This window comes from Dromaius novaehollandiae, chromosome 3 (assembly GCF_036370855.1).
Source record: "Dromaius novaehollandiae isolate bDroNov1 chromosome 3, bDroNov1.hap1, whole genome shotgun sequence".
NCBI lineage: Eukaryota > Metazoa > Chordata > Aves > Casuariiformes > Dromaiidae > Dromaius > Dromaius novaehollandiae.
The window spans coordinates 27,199,713-27,221,208 of record NC_088100.1 but is presented as its reverse complement, the minus strand read 5'-3'; the positions used below and the strand labels follow the sequence as shown (position 1 = coordinate 27,221,208).

Genomic DNA, 21,496 nt, shown 5'->3' with positions numbered 1-21,496 from the left:
TTATCTGTTTAAAAATGCATGTGTAAAGAGACATGGCCACACAGCTTAGGCATAATTTGGCCATTTGACACTATTGTATTTTTGTTGTTTGGCTTATGAATAGATACCTAAAAACTATCCCTTATTTATTAGCCAACACTTATTTTGAATCTGTTTTATCTCTAATTGTAGAATCTTTGGGTTCCAAGGAGGAAAATGTTAAGCAACAGAGTTGCGGCTGCTCATTGAAAAAAGAAAACTTAGATGTTTGTGATTAAACTAACAGGACTCCTAGGAATAGCACAAGGGTCCTGTCAACACTGTTGTTTCCAAGCAGTGCTGAAAATAAGGCAGGCTGAGCTATCATATCCCAGAAGAACCTAGAAGGGTTTTGATTATCGCGCATGTCTTTATATCAGCACCTCATTATTTCCTGGATAAACACAGTGCTAGAAGTTTGAAGGAGCCACAAATAAGAGTGATGAGAAGAGAAACAAAGCTAAGGACAGCAACTTAAAGCAAGTACATGTACTCTGACAACCATAGTAGATAAAGGTGTCAGATATGAGGCAGGTCTTTCTTGGAGTAAAACAAAAAATATGCTTGTGCAACTGACACACTGTGTTGAACAATATTGTGCAGACATCCTTTGGTATTTTCCTTCTCATTTACTGCTCAGGAGAAATCTCTGCATTAGAGCATCCTGTGCTTGTCAACAGGTGGGATGGGAAGTAGACAAAACCTGTAGTGCTTTAAATCCTTGATCACTGTTGCAGATGCAGCATTTGGCCCTCTGGATCTAGGAACATGAGCTAAATCTGTCTGCTGAGAAGATGTATGCAATGCTACTTTGCCAGGCATCGCTATAAGAGGCAGTATGAAGACTTGTTATTGTGGGGTTCTTCTAGGAACTGGATTCTAGTTCTTTATCTGCTTCTTCTGGGATATTGGTTGAGACCACAGACTGCATTTCTGGCAACACTGACTCAACTTGGGAGGAGCTTCAGAGAGTCCCAGCATAGGTTGACAGGTGCGGAATATTTGCATTTAGGGACTACAGAGGATATGACATTTCCTGGCTTTGAGGTTCATGGAATCCCCTTATTAGTAAAACTGTGTTCACACTTAGATGACTTAATCATTATGCTAGTTTACACATATGGAAAGAAGTTAAATTTAGACATATTTCAACCTGTTCTCTTCTTGCAAGTAGAAAAGGAACAGACTTACTAAGATTTTTATTTCCAAGGTTTAAAATGACATTGGAAGCTTTGGGAAGGGGCCTGGAAAAAAAGAATAAATTGTTATTTAAACATTGAGTTGATTCTGAGGTGAATCACTTGGAATAATACCAATTTTAAGACTCAGCCTTTTCATTTTTAAGTTCCCTGAGTGTGCAATCCCGTCTAGCTAATCTAAGGATCTTCCAACCAGGTTAGTTTTAAAGCTATCCATAGCCAAAAATTATATATTCACCACTGATTTTCTTGATTTAGCTGACTGAATGCCAGCAAAAGCAAATAGACATTAGCACTCAACTTGGGAAGACAGATAAAGGTTTAAACAGTAGAGTATGCAATAGCCTGATAGAGCAAATACGTAGGAGAAACAAGTAAAAAGACAAAAGCCCCAGCTTAAAAGCAGCCTTGCATTTCCATCACTATAGGCAAAGGATTCTTCTTTATACCATTATTAGTAGCTCTCTGGAACACCTAGAACAGCAAAAAGAAAGAGGAGGAGGTAATAATATGAAGAAGTTTAAAAAAAGAATTTTTTGTTTAAGCTGTAATGTCTTAGTCATATATAAACACATTTGGAACGAGGAGCTCATTGTGAATCTTTTAAAATATGGTATAAGATTATTCTGTGGTCCAATTAGTTTGAAAGTCATGCAATTATGCTGAGTAGAAGTGTGAGAAGATGCCTGCAAAATACTGTGTTTAGTGGTGAGCCACTATTTTCATCAAGGCAAAGGATTTCATTGTGTCACAAGAAAATTGGAAGTACAAAGCTTGTGGAGGATGTGTCTGAATTGCCACCTAGCAGATCTGAACCAGTATTGTTTGTCCTTGCTTATGCACTGTATCATGAGATGTATCTTCAAAGCGGACTGCAATGGCAGTTTTTTGGAATTAGAAGCTTGAGCAATATGAAATGTAGTACAACAGAAATACAGAAATTCAAGCTTTTTGGCCAGCTGCAGACTTCTGAAGGGATTATCTCTGATAACAGACCTCAGTATTAGTTAGAAGCAGCTTCTGACTGCCTGAGAATGATTCTCATTTCTATCAAAAAAATTCCATGTTATCCCTGAAGCAGCAATTCAAACTGCCTAAGAGGATTTTGCCATCACTTTTTACGTGTTATACGTGGTGCTCCAATTAAAAAAAAAGGCAACAACAAAATTATTAGAAATGACAGGTCTTTACTAACAATGCCAACATACTTGAGCATTTACAGAAATATGTACCACCAATATTGTACCCATAATTACGTGGAGCAATCCCTAGTGTATTTTGTAATTGAATGTTATTGAACTCTACCAACAGTCACTAAGCTTGTTTTCAACTGCAGTTACAGTGAAGAATGTTGTTTTTCTAAAGCAGATGTACTCAATACCTGTAATAAGTGACATGAAAACGGTACCCCTAAAATGTCATTAATGGAATGATTTAGGTTATTGTTTATTAGGAATGATTAGGTTACTGTTTACTATACTTTTTCCTAATGCTAACTGTTGGAAGACATCCATTTTCTTGAACAATGTTTACAGATACTAATTCATATTTTTCAGCTTGGATTTTCACTTGGATTAGTCTGAAAGAGTAAATTTGAAAACCCATTCAGGAATCCTGTACATAACACTAATGCTTTATTCTGTGGGACAGTTGACTTTTAGTGTACAAATTTGTGCATAATGTATGACTAGTCATAGTCAGTGTCATAGGATCATAGGATTACTCAGGTGTGAAGGGACCTCCAGAGGTCTCTAGTCCAGCATCCTGTCAAAGCAGAGTCAGCTATGAGATCAGACCAGGTTGCTCAGGTCGTTATCCAGTTGGGTCTTGAAAACTTCCAAGGACAGAAATGGCACAACCTCTCTGGGCAACCTCCTCCACTGCTTGGCTGTCCTTGTGGGGAGAAAATTTCTCCTTATACCCGGTCTGAACGTCTCGTTACAACTTATGATTTTGTCTCTAATCCTCCTGCCATGCCCTGCAGTGAAGAGCCTGGCTCTGTTTCCTCAATAATCTCCCCATAGGCACTGGGGGGGCTGTCATGTCCCCTCAAGCCATCTCTTCTTGAGGCTGAACAAGCCCAGCTCACCCAGCCTCTCCTCATGGGGCAAATGCTCCAGCTCTGACTATCCTGGTGGCCTCCACTGAACTTGCTCCAGTTTATCACCATCTATCTTGTATTGGCAGAGGGCAGAAATGGACGCTGTGTTATGGATGTGGACTGACTAGTGCTGAGTAAAAGGAGATAATACCTTCCCTGGGTCTACTGGCCGTGCTCCTGTTGACACAGCCCAGGATGCTGTTGACCATCTTTGCTGCTAGGGGATGCTGCCTGCTCGTGCTCAGCTCGCTGCCCACCACAGCCCCCAGTCCTTTTCAGCAGAGCTGCTCCTCTACCAGTCAGGCACCAGCCTGGGTTGTTGCCAGGGTCTATTTGCATCTGTTCATTCTTGTTGAATTTCATTATTTGTCCTCAAAGTGCAAGTCAGAGGAATCTTCATCTGTGGTAATGTTCTCAGCTTTGCACACTACCGTGAACCAGACAAACCCCTGAACCATGAAGGCAAGGACCATTTTCCATTCGGCTTTTGGCTTTTTATCTACCTTGGGAAAATCATGTCATCGCTTTGTGTTTTGATTTTGTCATCTTCAAATGTTTTTATTGATGTACTTATCTCCCTTTGTAAAGCACTCCTGGCCAAGTTTATCAGGGATATTTGGTTTCCTTTTTTTGAAATTGAGGGGATGAGGACAGTTATATTCTGGAATCCAAGTTTTCACCCAAGGAGTCATTTATGAGCAGCTATTCAACAAATAGATAAACCCAGGATATAAATATGAATGTATACATGTCAGATGGTATTTCGTGGTATACATGAATAAAGCATTTTGTTATAAACTTTTCTTCAAAATTTCTCAATTTGAACAGTAACACAAGAGTAATTTTTATCCAAAGCATTCCGTCAGATATCTAATTGGAGGGCTTACAAGCTAACTCTGGAATGGCTGAAATATGATTCCGAGTAATTCATGATTACTTTCTCTTTATCCATTTTTTATCTTTAATGGTTAATCTTTCAGCTCACTTATCCATCTTCTGCTGTAGATGGTCAGTCATCCGCTGATACTCTTCCCCTGATAGTGTGCTCAGTAGGCACTTCATAATATTGTGACGTTTGTCGTGGAAGTTAGTAATAGGAAGAGCTGCCTTCCAGAAACTGTGTTTCTTAATAAGCTGAGCTTTAAAGAAGGATGGAAATGTTCTGTTGTTCTGTTCTCAGGAAAAGTTTACGCATAATTTTTCCAACTACTTTGGGACACCTGCAGTCTGCAAAAAACAGGCCAAAATTTCAAGCTGTGTTTCCTTCTCTGATTCATAGTGAGGGAGGTATGCTGTAAACCCCATGCAGCAGGGTGTGACTCTGCTTGTTGCAAACATGTTCATACAGATCCTCACTGAATACCTTTAAAACACAAGGCTTATTTCTGACAGAGAAATGAACTCGCTCAGTATGTAAAAATGCTCCTGAGCTAGACAGTTTTCATGTAAGATTTTTTTGTTTTAAAATGTCCACCACTTGCTTACAGACAATAAATCTGAGGTGTTCTGAGAAAGCCAAGTGTTTTTTTCTAAGAAATACAGCAAAAATTATCTATTCCTGTCACCTCTTGATCAACATTTCATCTTGCATGCAGTAAAAAGCTGCTGCCCTCTAGGAACTGATTAAAAGCTTACCCAGAATGACATGGCTCTCCCTCATGATCTCTTGCTAGTCAGTTATTCCTGAACAGACCATGCCACAGATGGCTCTACTACAATTTTTTGTCTGTAGGCTTAGAAGATACAATGACAACACCCCCATTGACTTTACTAGGATTTCATACCAGTGTAGGTTAACACCAGATTCCCTCATGAAAGCTGTATCAGCACTAGTGTATAAGAAAGAGGAGTGAAACAGAGTGGTGAGGCCTATATGCCTGCCCAGGATTTCTTTGTGGACAGTAAAGGGCCTCTAGATCCATGTAGTTCCATCTCCATCTCATCCACAAACACTGGAACTTCTTTCATGTGTATAAAGGAAAGAAAGAAGAACTTTGAATCTTTGCACAAAATTCCTTTGGAGGAGTTTTATACAGTAGCTGGTTTGCTAAATTGCATTAGCATGATAGATTCTGATTTGAAAAAAGAGAAAAGCTTTCAAACTCAGTGAAAACATGCAGCTAAGACATAAACCTTGGGAAACAAGAACTCTTCATTGTTGAAGGAAGCATTGCTTAGCTGTATTTTTCTCTCCCACACCAAGATGTGCTGTATTGACATTTTATAAATGCTGTAGGTGTGGTCAGCAGTAAATCATGACTCCTCTGGGGAGTTCACTGCTCTGCACCTTGAGCTGTACTATGCCTCAGGGGTGGCTGTCTCACAACGTACTCATACGTAACTCATACTTAGGTAAAGAATCCTCAAATTCATGTTACAACATGGAAAAATATTTCTGTAACATCAGTACTTTTCCAATTGAGTTTTCTCATACCTGATTATCATCCTTCCGCATAAGACCTCTTTGCCAATTTGAAACTGTAAATCTAGTTCCACTGTAAATCTGGTTCCTGTGAAAAGAAACATCTTGGCTGTGCACGCAGCCAGAGCCTATAGGGTTTTGGCATCTCTCAGGAAGATGATGTTTACCTTTCTGACAGTGCCAAGCATTAAAAGACATAAAAGACTATTTACTACGTATTAAAGTTAAACAAGCCAAGTTAAAAAAAAAAATCAAAATCAACCAACCATTATCATAGTTCGCAAGCTTGGAAGAAGAAGGTATAAGGCAGTGAATTACCTAAATAAAGTCTGCCAGGTTATGCATTTGGGTGCTCAAGTTGACAGAAAGAAGTATTTGGGTACCTAATCTCATTGGTATCAGTATGATAGCATAGTTGTTAGGTTTGACCCAGCAAAACATATAGTCATTATATATAATATATATATACTTATATAACATATATAATTGTACAACTAATCCAGCTAAAGTTGGTATCATTCTTTTTAACATATCTTGCATTGTTAAAGGTTATTATGTTCTTCTGACTGCCTTTTGTTCTTTGACTGGACTAAAATATTCTGTATCATGCAGCATTGAGCTTAGTTTTAAGAATATGTATTTGAAAGTTGGCCACATCACATTGATACACATGGAAAGTCTTGGGAATTTATCCAGTAATGAAAATACAATAGATGCTAAGGCCACAACGGCTATTCACCCAGAAAACCGTGAGAAAGAGAAGTATTTTAAATGGTTGGAACAGCTTTACCTTTAATGCCTTTGACTATTACTCGATATTAAAAAAAATCAATTCAGGGTTAACCCTTTTCCATCCATTAATAACATTTTCTCTGTTTAAAACCAAAAACACAAAACAGATGAAGCATTTCTGTCATATAAGTTTTTTGTTGTCGTACTATACAGACTGTAGTGTTTTAACTATTGTCTATAATTCTATTTCAACAGCAAAGTGAGAATGAGGCAATTTTTAAAAACAACATGATGTGATATTTAGATGACCCTTGATTATCTTTTTGTTTATACTGTTTAAGTTAAACCAAACCTGTTCCTTCATCTATAGAATAAAGACTGGAACATTTTGGTGTCATCAGGTTAAAGGCTAAGAAATTCAGGAGTTACTTTTTATTTGCAAGATATGTTTTAAGATACATAGTAATATTATTTTTTTAATTATTATAAAAGATTAGTATAAAATATGAATTTAATCTACAATTATCAAGATAAATACTATGGGATATTTATAATTTCTGTGATTTTGGTTAAATTCAATCAGTATTGCATCAGCTTCAGCTACATGGCTGTTTATCGTTCTCCTTCCAATCATTTTTCTTCCAAGAAACAAAAAAAGGGGAGTGAGAAGTATTTGCTGTACAACAATATTTCATGTGTTTGCCTCTTTGTTCCAGATCAAAGTAGGGAATTTTGAAGATGTGGAATTGTCTGTGGAACTCTTCTGCATTATCTGGTTGCTTCTTGCTCATTTACTGTTTGGCTTATATACCATGAAAGCTCCATCAGCTTCACCAGCAAGCTAGTGAATCCTGTAACCAACCTTAGCTGTAATCCTGTAATTCTGTGGCCAAAACAGAAAGACCTTGCAAAACTAACCTCTCAAAGTCATTTCCCCCCCCTCCACTTTCTGTTTCAAGTGAGGTAGGAAGAAAAAAATGAGAGACATGCTTCCTTCCAGGTTTGCCTCTGTGTGACCAGAAAGAAAAATTACTTCAAAGGCAAGTATGGAATACAAAATCTGAAAGTGCTCAGCACTTTCCAGAATGTTGCTAAAAAGGATCAGGGTACTGGTGCTGCAATCTTTATTATATGCAATTCTTCCTATTAGTCTGAAAGTATCTGAAAAAAACCTTCTTGTGATGAAGCTATGAGGAAAAAAAACATTAATATTTATTCTCCCTGAGAGTTAAGTTTTTGCAGATCAAGGAATCTTTTTTCTTAAGTTTATGTAGTACCAAGCATGGTAGGACTGGAGACATAACTGAGATTTTTTAGTACCGTTTTGACAGAAATAATAAATAGTACCTTGCAAGCAAATTAGGGTGTTTTTTTTTTTTGCAGTATTTTGTTTTAGGATTAAACTTTCTTGTGTCAGCAAAATAAAAATGAATATTTTGCATTTAGTGTTGCAAATAATATTGCAGTGGTTGTTTGCACATGAATGAGATTTGTAGCACATTGAATGTTCAACAAAGGTTAATATCCTGCCATTATTTTCAAATTGCATACAGATTCTTAATATGGCAGACATAACACCTAAGGTAAATCACATCGACCCTTATTAGAACCCTAATAACATCACATTTCATCAGGTATCAGATTCATTAGGTTCATCAGATTTATAAGGCAACCAAGAGCAGACATCTTTTAGACCCCTAAAAGGTGTCTTATTTATCTAAGACAATCACCTTAGATAGATTTTCTTTAACACAGTCAATAAAAGAAAACTTATACTTCCCAAGGCTTATACATCTTATCCTAATATAGATGTTTTGAAGAGGAGAAATGAGCTGTTCTGTAAAAGCTCCCACTGACCATAAGGGGAGCCAGGGGTGACTATCTTTTACTTAGATGAGTAACTCTTAAATGTCTGAAATTAGATAAGTTCCACTCAAAATTTTTAGCCATCACACATCTTTCTCAAAGAGGTTTTCTTCATGTAAGAATAGTATGTCGACATTTTGTCAGTACATTTTGTAGCTACATGGAAGTGACTTCAGGCCAAAGAGATAGAATAAGAAAGTGGCATTACTATCTTGGGGAACTTATTCTATAATGTCATAAGAACATCACAATGGAAGTACTCAGCCAGATGAGAAGTCTGTCTAGCCTAGTATCTTGTCTCCAATGAAGGTCAGCAATAGCTGCCTACAACAGCGTAAGTGAGGAAGTGTTCTTTCCCAGGATACTTGCTGCCTCCAGAACTTGATAACTTAGAGGCTTTTTAACTTTTCATGATTTTTTCTTCTATGAATATGTCTAATCAGCTTCTGAACCTATACACTTCTCCATGAATCCACAACATCTTTGGGAAAAGCATTTCTAAGCCTTGGTACTCTTTGAAAAAGTTTCCCTTATTGGTCATTTTGGACTTGTTATCTTTCAGTTTTGCTGGATCCTCCTCCATTCTTGTTTTGCAAAAAATGGTGAAGTTCTCTCTCAATCAGCTCTATAGGCTACTTATGGCAATTATCTCAGGAGATAGCTATGCAGTAGCCAACCTTATTAGCATTGCTGGGAAATTCATTGAATCAGGAGGAAGGATATTTTGTGTAATGTAGTTTTACAGGAATACATGACATCTTTTTTTCTTGTCTTTGTTTTGTGGTACTATGGCAGGATAATGTATTGTCTGAGAACTGCAACCAAAATTTATAATGTTACTCTCTTCCTAGAGGGTACGTGCATGACAAGGAATCCATGCTGGAATCCATGAAGACCAAGTGCAGATTGACGTAGAGGGCAGAGGGAGACAAGAATGGGTTTTGCCCTGCTCACCCACCAGCACTGCCTGATACGGTAGTGCTTCCCATTATAGAGGTGTGGGACCTTACTTTCATCATCAGCCTTATTTCAGCTTCAGCTTCAACAGATTGGCAATGTAAATTCTACAGGAGCATTTCACTTGACTCTAAATGCCTTTACTGGCCTCTAACTTGAATCCTTTCCAGGAGAGAGATTGAATGAATTACTGGTGAGCTAATGAAGTATTTCTGCAATGGTGAGACTGCTTTTGGTTTCGTTTTGTTTTTTCTCCTGGAGAAATCTAAGTAAACAACAAAATACAGCTTATATTTCTTGCACTTCTGTTTAAACAGTTATCACTTGGAGAAAAAAGCTAAACTGTAGCACAGCAAAATAAACCTGCTCTTACACTGTAATGCTCCTTGTATTAAGAAGAGTGTTCCATCACCGCTTCAGCCCTTAATAAGGGGAAAAACTCATATCTTTCTGTTTGCTTTTCATTAGAAACATCAGAGTCTCTCTTTGATAAAGGGTTACAGCCAGATCATCCCACAAATTCTCCTGAGATACCATGTTGCAGCTGTCATCCCTTAAAGTGATGCGGGTAAAGGAAGCGGAAGCTGAAATAATACTGATTTTTACACTGCCATTTTAATATTTCAAATTTAAAAATGAAACAGTAAAAAGAACAACAAGATCTTTTGGGTTTTTTTTAATATATTTCCTTACAAAGTAGCAGACAGTAATACAAAAAAAATTGTTCTTGCTTTGCAGATAATCCCTCTCAAAAGCAAATGTACATGGGCAGTGACTGATGGTGGTTCCAAGCACTTAACAGAAATTGAAGAGCAAGAAATGAATTATAAAAAGGATACCTGTTTGCATGTCTAAAATACCTTCCTCAAAACGTCAGTTCTCATTTTCAGAATACAGAAAGAGTTATAATGGAGACTGACGAGAGAAAGATAATACTGGAGACAGGTAATCATTTCATTCAGTGAGAAAACACTATTTCAAAATGAGGGTAGGGGGGATTTCTCATTCAAGTGGATACAAGTGGAGCTGTAACATGAAGTAAGAAGAAGATACATGATGTAGTGCCTTTTCTGAAGGCAGCCAAATAAAAATTAATGCAAGAAGCTAAACTTTTGCATTGTTCTTCCACTGAAATCAGCCTCACTGAAAAGAAAGCTGAGCTCTCCCAGTAATCTTCCTCTATTACACGTTATAATCAGCCTATAAGATCTCCTGGGAAAGAGTGATGTTTTCCTATCTGACCACAGTGTGTCTGGTAGGTGTGTGTGGCTATGTCTCAGGCCCAGATCTGCTGAAAGCAAAAGGGCTTAAACTTTCCCTCCTTCCAGTCTGCATCAGCCAGAGGGGCCCTCTCCAGTTACTTAGCACAACTGCGGGTGGCACGGGACTGCACAGCCTTCCTGCACATGTCCTTACTCTAGGATAGACTCAGAAGGTCCTCCTGTACAAGTATCTTTCTCCATGCCTCTCCCGATGAACATTTCCAAAGATACATTTAGGGAAATATTGTGGATTACAGGGCTTCCCAGACTTCAGCTAGCCATGCATTTCTCTTCTTCAGAAGCTCTACCTCACCCTGTTCGTATCAATCCAATTTTTGCTAGAGGTCTCAATGGAAGCAAGGCACACAATTAACCACCACAGAAATGGGTTATAATGTACTCCAATAGAAACTCATCAGAAATTACAGCTTGTTATTCTTCAGTGATGCAGCTGCTACCAAGGATGAATGAAAATAGGTTGTATCATAATTTTCTTTCAACTAGCCACTTATGCAACACTGGATTCACTGCAGTACCCTACAATGCCTGTTTGGCTATACATCCCTTCAGCTCACCTTCTCCAACTTGCTCTTTTGCATTGGTTTTTTCTTGCAGCTATTGCGTTTGATGGTGACACTGCAGTTCACAAAAGCTTTAACTCCAAGGAGATGGAGGCACTCAATTTTCAGTGGAGTTTCTCCACTGTGGAACATACTGCCAGAGCTTAAGCTTGTCCTCGAATCTAATGGAGCATTCAGCAATAGACCACTTTCTGCAAGCACCTTGCTAATGACAAAGTTGCTTCTGGAAGCATGCTGTGGGATACACTGTGCTGTGGATTATTTCCTCTTGAGGAAGAGAAGAAAACAAGCAAGTTCCTCTGTAATGAAGGATTTGGTATTTCTACTTCATGTGGTGTTGCCTAGATACTGTAATGATTGATGCCTTTAAAACACAAATAATCTTACATACAAAAGAACATTATTAAAGTTGTAGATTCAAGTACTCAAAAGTTAGGAGATGCCAGAATTAAGGTTGCCCAGGAAACTTTAATTCAGCCCTCTTTTGTTGCATGCCCTATGACACTGTAAATACACAAGCAAGTAATTTCGTTAGTAGGACCCCTGCCTCATTAAGCACAGAGAACAGCTAGTACTCCAATAGAGAATAGCTCATACTCCAATAGTGAGCAGTTGTATATTATATTTGCCTCTTCACTGTTCACTGTATACACCATGGCCTTATTTGCCTTACATGATTCAAACACGGCTGTAAGGTAGAACTATTCATTTCCTCTAGAGTGTTTGAGTGCTTCACAAACATTAATTAATTTAGTCTGACAAAACTCAAATTAACCCCATTTTTCAGGAAGAAAACCAGTACAGAAGAAGATGAAGGTCAAAGGTTTCCATCAGTTTCGAGTGTCTCATTTGGGAGATCTAAAACCAGAGCTTTCAGAATACTTAGAACTACATGTTCAAGAATAGTGACCATTGACTATAATTGCAGCTCTTTTTTACCTTGCATGTAAGAAAAGTCTGACTCTAAATATACCTACTTTATGCATACACATAAATATAATAAACATAGTTATTGACTTGATAGTAATGTATATCTGATTTATGTTCTCAAAAATGTTTTGAGCTCATATTTTCTGAGTCAGTACTCATCATGCACATTTATCATTAGAGACTGCAAATTGGCATCAGAGGTTACCTTGAAGACAGTCTGTGATGGAATATTCTGGATGAGTGAATTTAGCATAGGGATTTCTCATAAGATATTATGTTTGGATGCTGAGTTTAAAAAACGGTTGTGTTCTTTTTATTTATTTATTTTAGAATTGAAGATATAAAGATGAAATTATTTCTCTCTCTTTTTTTTTTTTTTTTTTTTTTTTTTTGGCTTACTATCCAGGTTGACAAAAGGATCCATTCATCAAGTTGTCATAAGGAGACAATTCTGGTAGCTACACATTTATGAAATACAGAATATTCAAAGGAACCTAGGGTAGCGGGTTCCCTTTAAGCTTCTTTGAAAATCATACTGTGTTTTTTTCCTCATGTTAAATACCTTTGTCATTATATTTTTCATTATTTGAACAAAGAGGATTTCACCTTTTCCACAACTTCATTTGGAGGTGTTTTTTAAAATTATCTCTATACTGGGTGTTTTACACTGATCCTGATATTTCATGCTATTTTCAAGATTTTTTTTTTGTATATTTCATATTATTTTGCATATTTATTTTTAAAAATAAAAACTCCCTGTTTAAAAATGCATTCAGTTCATACAACTGGTCATATTTAAATTGTCCACAATGTTGAAACTATTATTATTTTCAGTTCTTTGTCTCATCTTAAATTCATGGGCTTGCTCTAACAAAATCTTTCAAAAAATGATCAATACAACAGCAGAATTGTTTTTATGGAAAAATGTCTTTTTATACTTTCTGTGTTTTAAGAAAGTTGTATTGTCTGTATATACTTATAGAGCATAACCAGTTTTATTACATGAAATCACCTATTCCACGCATGAATTTAATTCTTATGAAATTTTAGTGGTTTATCTCATGGGGGAGAAAGAAATAACAAGAAGATTTACAGTCAAATGCTTGTTGCACTTGGTCTTGTCCAGAAACATAAAATGATAGGCCACATCCACCTGGGTGCTTTCTTTTCTCATTTATCCCATCGAGTGAAACAAAGTGACATATGTGAGCCACACTAATAATGTTACGTAATACAATAAAGGGGGTAAATGTGGTGATTATCAACAGCAAATACACAATAACAAAGCATAATTGTACTGAACACCTGAAGGGTTTCTAAAAAGTGACGACTAGGCCTAATTGCAACCCTGCTGTAACTTGATTCCTACAGGTTTTCTAACACACTCTGAAACGAGCCTTTTCCCGTCAGGGTGATGCAGGTCCAGCTCCTATCTGCTGCAAGTTTTATTTTAAGTCTTAGGGGATGAGGTGACTTTCCAGGCAGGTTATGAAACCCACTCTAATATATTTTCAGCTGTTTCCCTGGTAATCTTATATTTTGGGAGGTTTTGGCTCTGCTTTTTATTTAATGTTTTCCAGCTTGTATGTGTCTATGTCAGACAATTTTAAGAAAGCATAAGAGAAGAGTGCAAAGCCACCTTTAGACAACTGAACAGGTCACCCTGTCCTGCTGTAAAAATATATTTGTCTTTCCAAGACATGGTGAAAGGGCTTCAGATGCTTGCTGAGCAATGCAATGGTCTAATCATGGTTGTGACTGGGCTACTGTTCGAAACAAAGACATTTTGCAACAAAGAGCTCTGAAGTACTACTGCTAATAATAAAGTTTCATATTTGGATCAAACACTAAACTGAGAGCTGGCTGGCTGAGAAAGGACCCTAACAGGAATATATTACATGTTGAAATGCTTTTATTTTTTTTTTTCCTGAGGAATGATCTAGGCAAATAACTGTGTGGAAAGGTCTATTTTGTTTCATTTTGTTTGTTGTTTCAGAATGATCTCCAGGATGATTTGTTTCTATTACAAGAAAAGAAAACATAACTTGAGCCCTCTGAAGTCAAATGAGAATATAAAATAAAGTTTAGTTCTTTCTGGTTTGCGTATTGGCAATGACGATTGAAATAATTGTTAACTAGAGTATAGGGACCTAATCTGAATTCCTTTTTGTTTTTAATGGTAATTGGATCAGGCATTTAGTTAATGAATCTCCCAGTGATGTATAAGCTAATGTAGCATTTGCTGCATAGCAATAAAGAGAATTTTTTGATACACAGTTAGGAAAATAGGAATTTGAATATACCCATTCAGATGTACATAGATTAAAACCTACCTTATATGATCACTTTTTTTGAATATTACCAAGCTTTCAGAAATGTTACTGAAATTTGCAATTTTATTTTTATCAATGACTGCATTTGCTTCATAGCTTCCCATTTCCATTTTGTTCATTTTGGAGTTATTGCACCATTCTGAGTTCATTTTCTGCTTTTTTTTTCTTGATAATCCACATAATCATGCTTTCTTTGATCTAGCTTCCATATAACTATGCATTGCTTGATATATCCTTTCTGATTTATACTACATTGTCAATCAACCAATATTTAGAGTTCTTACTTCTACAGCTCAGCTCAGTGCCCTAGACCAGGCCCTGTGAATCCAAGTCAGTGGTATCTGTTAGTATGGAGGAGATTCTCTCTACTTGCAAGCTGCATAGCAGCGGCCAACAAGTAATATGTACAATGAAACCATTGTGTTTTCATTTCCATGATGAGAAAGACCTAACAGGACTTCCCTAATTGCCTCCTGATGTCACTGCTGTGGTATCAAACTCATCAGCATGAGATTACATATTTATTTGTTGTGAAGTCTTCGTGTCTGCAATGTTACATCTATGCTGGGATGCAGGAGAAAGGCCCAAATTCTTTGTAATCCTGGTCCTCAGGCAGCAACATCTTCACATTTGGTGTTATTTCTGTTTCATCAGGTAAAAAGTCCAGAGCAGAATAAAAGGATCCAATCAGACCAGTTATAGATGGTCTGCTGAAAACAAGTATTTATCTGTTCTGTAAATCTGCTGATTTAAATCTGGTCCTAACAGCAAGGCTGTGTCTTACTTTGTAGGGATACTGATGGTAGCACCTGAGAGAGATCTTTCAGACAAGCTAGAGAGGTAACTAGATGATACTCCCATAGCATTTCCAGCACTTGGATTCACTCAGAATCAGAAAACAGTGAATGTTGCTTAAAGACACCTTCTTCCCTGTTCTCCTCGACTACAAGTTCAATAGCACTTTGGTGGTGTGGGAGGAGGGAGAGACAGAGGAGGTGGGAGAAGAAGACGTAGTCAATGAACGATAATGAATTAAGAGGTGACTATAGAACTAAATATTTTCACCCTGCAGCTTCAGCACTATGGAATGCTGTAGTTCAGTAGGGCTGTCCACTGGTGTATTCTCCAGGGCTATGTCAAGTATGTTTGCTGCACAAATATGTAATTGTCCTTCCTGTACTTTATTTAACAAAAGCAATGAACTGAAATGTCAGTCTAGGAGGCCGTAGCTAGAGAAGTCTGAAAGGAAAGTTGAAGGAGAATTAATAGTTTCACAGCTCTCTCTGAGACTTAATTCCCAACAATATTATAATATTTGAAAAATAAATATTCTTTTTTCCTTGTACTACTTATTTTTATCTCTAGTCAAAATTGTCTGTAATATAAAATGGAATATTTCATTGCTTAGTAGAAGAATAATTCATTCTTGCCTGCTATCTTCACTTTATGATTTCTTTGAAGCAATTTTCCATCATTTTACATCATTTCTTTAGAAAGATGCTGGATATTGTTTTCTTTTAATTATTCAGTTTTTGTTATTTTTTTCCCACAGTCTTTCTAATTTCTCTGTTCCAGTTCTTTAAAAATTATTTTTCTTTATTTCACCAACATTTATTTTTCTGACTTTCTTATCTCTTGGTTATCATTTTGATTCTTTAACTATGTTGCTAGAGATAGTCTTTTGTTAGTTTTATCATGGATAATGCATTTTGTCAAAATATGCTTTCAAATAAAGCCTAAACTGTACAATGCTTAGTTTACTCTGTTAGAATAAATACCAGATTTGAATACACATCAGAACTTGTCCTTACAAACTGGTACTGAGAGGACCTTATATCATTTGAATTTAAAACCTTCAAGATCCACTTCTCTTCTGTCAGACTTTACAATGAGGTAACCTAGATTTATAACATAAGAACTAATAAAAACCCCAGGCCTTAACCCTGAACAAATTTCAACCATGAGAAAATATAGCTATAAAGGGACTATAGCACTGTCTGATCTAAACTGAACTATGGAAAATCTGATAGAATTTAGTCATTTCTAAGGCGGGAGCTAAGCTGAGAATATCTGCAGATACTCAGTCATGCCCTGAAGAATATAACTCTTTAGTGTCATCTTTCTGTTTTGTTACATAGCTTAGGGCACTCTTTGCTGTCTAATGCAGGATTTACTTTAAAAAAAAAAAAAAAAAAAAAAAAAAGCAAAACAGAACAATGGCATGATTTGGCCTGAACTAGCTGGATTTGGCAAAGCTCTTGAGCCTTCTTCTAGTCTGTTTACTTACATAGGTTTCAGTTGTGAAATGTGTTAATTAGAACAGTGAACATCATTGGAAGAAGCCAACAGTCACAGACCTCTCCTCTGCTAGAGTTCAGCAGAAGAGGAAAAATTGCCATGTTTCATCACTGCTGAGTGAAGGGTTTCAGGTTCAACTCTGAACCCTTGTATTGTAGAGAGACATGGCTCTTCAGAACTACACTAGCCAGAGTCTCCAGCAAAAAGAAACTTAATGTTTCACACCTATACACATCAGGAGTTTGAAAAGGCCTGGGGCATAGAGAAACATGGATAAAAAATAAAAAGAGATTAATCATAGTAAGATGGAAGTTATTACTTAGAGAAAGAAATTATTTAGATAACAAAAACAATGTTGCATGGTGAAGAATAACCAAATTCATGGTAATGCAGAGATCCTTTTGGCTGCATGGCTGGGCAAAAATTTCATAGAAACTTAGCATCATGGAAATGTTGCTTGGAAGTGACTTCTAGATGACATTTAGTCCAACCTCCTGCTCAGCATATGACTGTCACTAATGCTGGATCTGGTCAGCTATGGTTTTTTCTACCTGAGTTTTCAAAACCTTCAGAGATAGTTTAACATTTTCATTAATGACCTGGATGAACGGACAGAGTGCACTCTCAGCAAGTTTGCTGCTGATACAAAACTGATACACCAGAGGGCTGTGCTGCCATTCAGAGGGACCTGGACAGGCTGGAGAGATGGGCAGAGAAGAACCTCGTGAAGTTCAACAAAGGCAAGTGCAGGGTCCATAACCAGGGGAGGAATAACTCTATGCACCAGTACAGGCTAGTTAGCTGGACAGCAGCTTTGCAGAGAAGGACCTGGGGATCCTGGTGGACAGCAAGTTGAATGTGGGCCAGAAATGCCCTCATGGCAAAACAGGCCAATGGCATCCTGGATTGCATTAGGAAGAGCGTTGCCAGTAGGTTGAGGGAGGTGATCATTCCCCTCTGCTCAGTCCTATGAGACACATCTGGAGTGCTGCATCCAGTTGTGGGCTCTCTATTACAAGAAAGACAATGGATTCACTGGAGCGAGTCCAGCAAACAGTCACAAAATGATGAAGGAACTGGAGCACCTCTCATATGAGGAGACACTGAGAGAGCTGGGACTGTTTAGCCTGGAGAAGATGCCAGGAGATCTTATCAATGTTTATAAATATCTGAAGGGAGCATATAAAGACGGTGGAGCCAGACTCTTCTCAGTGATGCCCAGTAACAGGATGAGAGACAATGGGCACAAACTGAAACACAGGAAATCCCACTTGAACACAAGAAAACACTTCTTCACTGTGAGGGTGGCTGAACTTTGGAACAGGTTGCCCAGAGAGGTTGTGGCATCTCCATTCTTGGAAATATTCAAAACCTTACTCAACATGATCCTGGGCTACCTGCTCTAGCAGACCCTGCTTGAGGAGGTGATTGAACGAGATGATCTCCAGAGGTCTCTTCCAACCCCAACTATTCTATGATTCTGTGATGGGAATTTTACAGGCTCTCCAGATAACCTGTTCCAGTGCTGCATTATATTCCTAGTGAAAAAGTTTTTCTTAATTTCCAACCTGAATCTGTCAAGATTTAATATGTCTCCTTTGTCTTTCTTGTCATATTGCTTGCCAACACCAAGAAGACTTGCCAAGACCAAGAAGACTTTGGTTCTGTCATCTTTGTAGCTACCCTTCAAGTAGTTGTAGGCTGCTATTAGAGCTTCCTTAGCCTCCTCTCTGCTAAACTAAAGAAGCTCAGCTACCTCAACTTCCTCAATTAGAGCAAGGGTTTGTAAAACAACAAAGAAGGTGGGAAAAGACCATTCATTTTAAGGTGCATACAGTAGGTGATGAAAAACCAAGCCTGAGATATGGTTGAAAAAAACCCATTAACTGAATAACCATATAATAATCTATAAAATTCATTATATCTGATATATAGTGTCTAAAAGATTCTGTTAACATTGGATACCCATTGCTCTAAGAACTATGAAAGCTCAAAGTATGAGAATGCCTGAAGTAATTGTCAGTCAGTAAAATTAACACAACAGTTTTAATGGTAATTTACAAATGTAAAATCTTAGAGAAGTTATGGAAGATGTCCTGAAATCCAGGCCTAGAGAAACAACAGATTTCAGAGTAAGAGACTCAGAAAAAAAGTCATGATGCAAAGGGGCTAAACTTATTTAATCCTTTGTCCATTTTGCTCATGTCTCTGCCCTGATCCTTTTTCAACTGAATAAAACTAGAGCAGGTTATATTGACAATCCATAGCAGACTCTGGGTTAAGGTGTTACTCTGATGAAAAGCATATGTTAAAATCATCTTATTTTTTGCTCTTGTTTCAATAGAAATATTTCCAGAGAATTAGATACAGCAGGAAAGGTGTTTTCCTCTGATAAAGATAATTCTAAGTGCATGAAGTACATGAAAATGTATATGACTATAACTGAAAAGTAGCTTCTGTGACTAAGTTACCGCTTCAAAGACATTTTACATTTGAGAAGTAGATGCCCTAGGTGTTGTTTTCTAACTAAAGTAAAACAGGATTTTGCACAATGAACTTTGAACTTGAAAGCTGAATAAATTCAAAGTTTTAAAATGTTAAGACATATAATGTGTAATGAATGTCTCTATTACTAGCATAAATGCTAAAATCTCAAAAAACCCACCTCAAAATGATAAGTGATAAATGAACATCCAGGATAGGAGGTTAAAAAGCATGTTAAAAAAGGTTAAAGCATGGTTAAAAAGCACAGTTGTTTCCTTTCAGAATTTTGAAAGAATTGGAGGAGAAACAGTACTATTTTCATTCCAGTAAAACCTATCATCAGCAGGTACAAACGCTACTGTCCTTCCTGATTTTTTTTCTAAGACAGTAGAACTGAGGCTTATTTCTGATAATTGTAGCACAAAAAAAGTGGTAAGACAGGAATGTCACAGCAAGCAACCATCCTGTATTATGGCTGGAAGAAAAAGTACAAGTAGTTACACTGGCAACCATTCAGTGAGGGAGATGGGATGAGGAATGAGTTGATAGCAATATGGTGGAGTAAAAAAGACAAAAATAAATTAATTGAATAAAAGCTGGGATAGGACAAAGTGCATAGTCTTCTAAAAGACTTGCTGCTTTCAAGAAGATTTAAAATTCAGACTTCAAGGGTAGGCTAAATCTCTCTATAAGAAGTACTGTAAGAAAAAGACAAAGTGGTAGCCTTTTAAATGGAAATTTCCATTAGGCAGGCAGATACCATGTTTAAACAGAAATGCTCTCAAACATATCTTGGAATGTTTGTGTAAAGAAGGGAAAATTGGGTGAGATATACTATCCAGAAATATAAAGATAATGGATAATATATGTGCTCTTTGGTGTGTGCAATGTATAAATTTCCCTTATATTGCATACCAGGTCTCAAAGCAACTTTGAGACAGAGTGTGTAAGTTGCCATAAAAGTTTGGGGGAAAAAAGATATTTGTTGAATAGATTCTCTATTAAACCTGCTGGTTTTATCTGCTCACATAGTCTTTGGTCTCCTCCAACAGAATCAGCCTTGAACAATGAAGTGAATCTGATAAATATACGCCGATTGACAGCTTTTGCACTTTTCAGCTGCTGACTAGTGAAATTGCCAGTAGGCCCAAGAGTATGTGCAGCAGGCTTGCCAATTTTCTCACAAATAACTTAGCCAATCTTCCGCACAAGGCTGGGAAAAGAGACTGTGATAAGCTGTATGTTCTGTCCTCAACAGAAGATGCTGCAAAAAGAGACAACCAGGTGAATGATGAAATGGTTGTCCCACAGTTCACCAGACTTGCGCATTTATATTATATACATAAGGCTATGTCATAGGTAAACTGGGGTGTAGCTTTCTCGGCTAGTATCAAAGAACTGACTCAGTAGGGGGACAACTGTCAACAAACTTTTCTCTTTTTGACCAAAGGTTTCTTCATCAAGGGAACTAATTGGATTGCTGTAGACTGGAGCTTGGGAGTGAAATGCTATGTTTGCTGTGTAAATGGTCATATGACTGAGTGTTGGAGCAAATGAGAAAGCAAACCAATCTGTCAGTATAGATGTATTCAAGAATAACCAAAAGCCACTTACATTTAGTTAAAACTGATTTTTCCAACAACAGAAGACTATTCACTATCTCTAATAGTGAAAAAATGATTTGTATTTATTGAATACATGCTACTAAAACTATACTTCTCCAATATGCAACATTATGAACATAAAGTTCAGGTCTTGAGGATGATCTGTGGGCAGCGAGGGCAGCTATCCAGCTTAGGAGACAGTAATAAATATAAAATAAATGTACTTCTAACATCTGTAATTTATTTCATAAATTTTAAAGGGTTCTTTCTGCATAGCCCAACAGATAAAGCACTGGCCTGGAAACTGTTGGATGTAGATTCTATTCCTACCTATACCAATGATCAGCCCTTGGAGACATGACTCAAATTTTATGCTTAAAGATGAACATTATGATAACAGAAGTTCTCTTGCCATAGGAATATGACAAATTTCTGAAATCCTTTAAGAAAGTTCATTCATCATCTCAAAAACTTTCATTTGAAATGGAGACTATCTTTCATTTGGAAGTAAATGGAAAGATTTTCTGATTAACTTCATATAAAAAAATGAACAAAACTAATTACGCTATTTATGGTCAAAATTTTTCTTGTTTAGATTTTACATGGAGATCTCATTCATTCCTTTATTTAGTTTCTGCGGAATTTTCATCTAGAAAGGGGAAAATAAATTACATTAACTTTTTTGGATGAAAAGACTGTGCTAATATCA

General features: G+C 37.1%; 1 long non-coding RNA gene across 6 annotated transcripts in view; it reads left to right on the top strand.

Annotated features, from left to right (window-relative positions):
• The window catches only part of LOC135327829 (uncharacterized), a 42,852-nt gene extending 26,702 nt beyond the window's left edge, over positions 1-16,150 (top strand). For 3 of the 6 annotated variants that reach the window (XR_010388228.1, XR_010388229.1, XR_010388224.1), the window contains 3 exons: positions 10,034-10,240; positions 11,173-11,439; positions 12,475-16,150. This is a non-coding gene — a long non-coding RNA (uncharacterized LOC135327829). Of the gene's footprint in view, positions 1-755; positions 1,010-9,189; positions 9,335-10,033; positions 10,241-11,172; positions 11,440-12,474 lie in introns of all 6 variants that reach the window. The other 3 variants (XR_010388225.1, XR_010388226.1, XR_010388227.1) reach the window with 3 other exon arrangements.
• Positions 16,151-21,496: the final 5,346 nt, after the last annotated feature.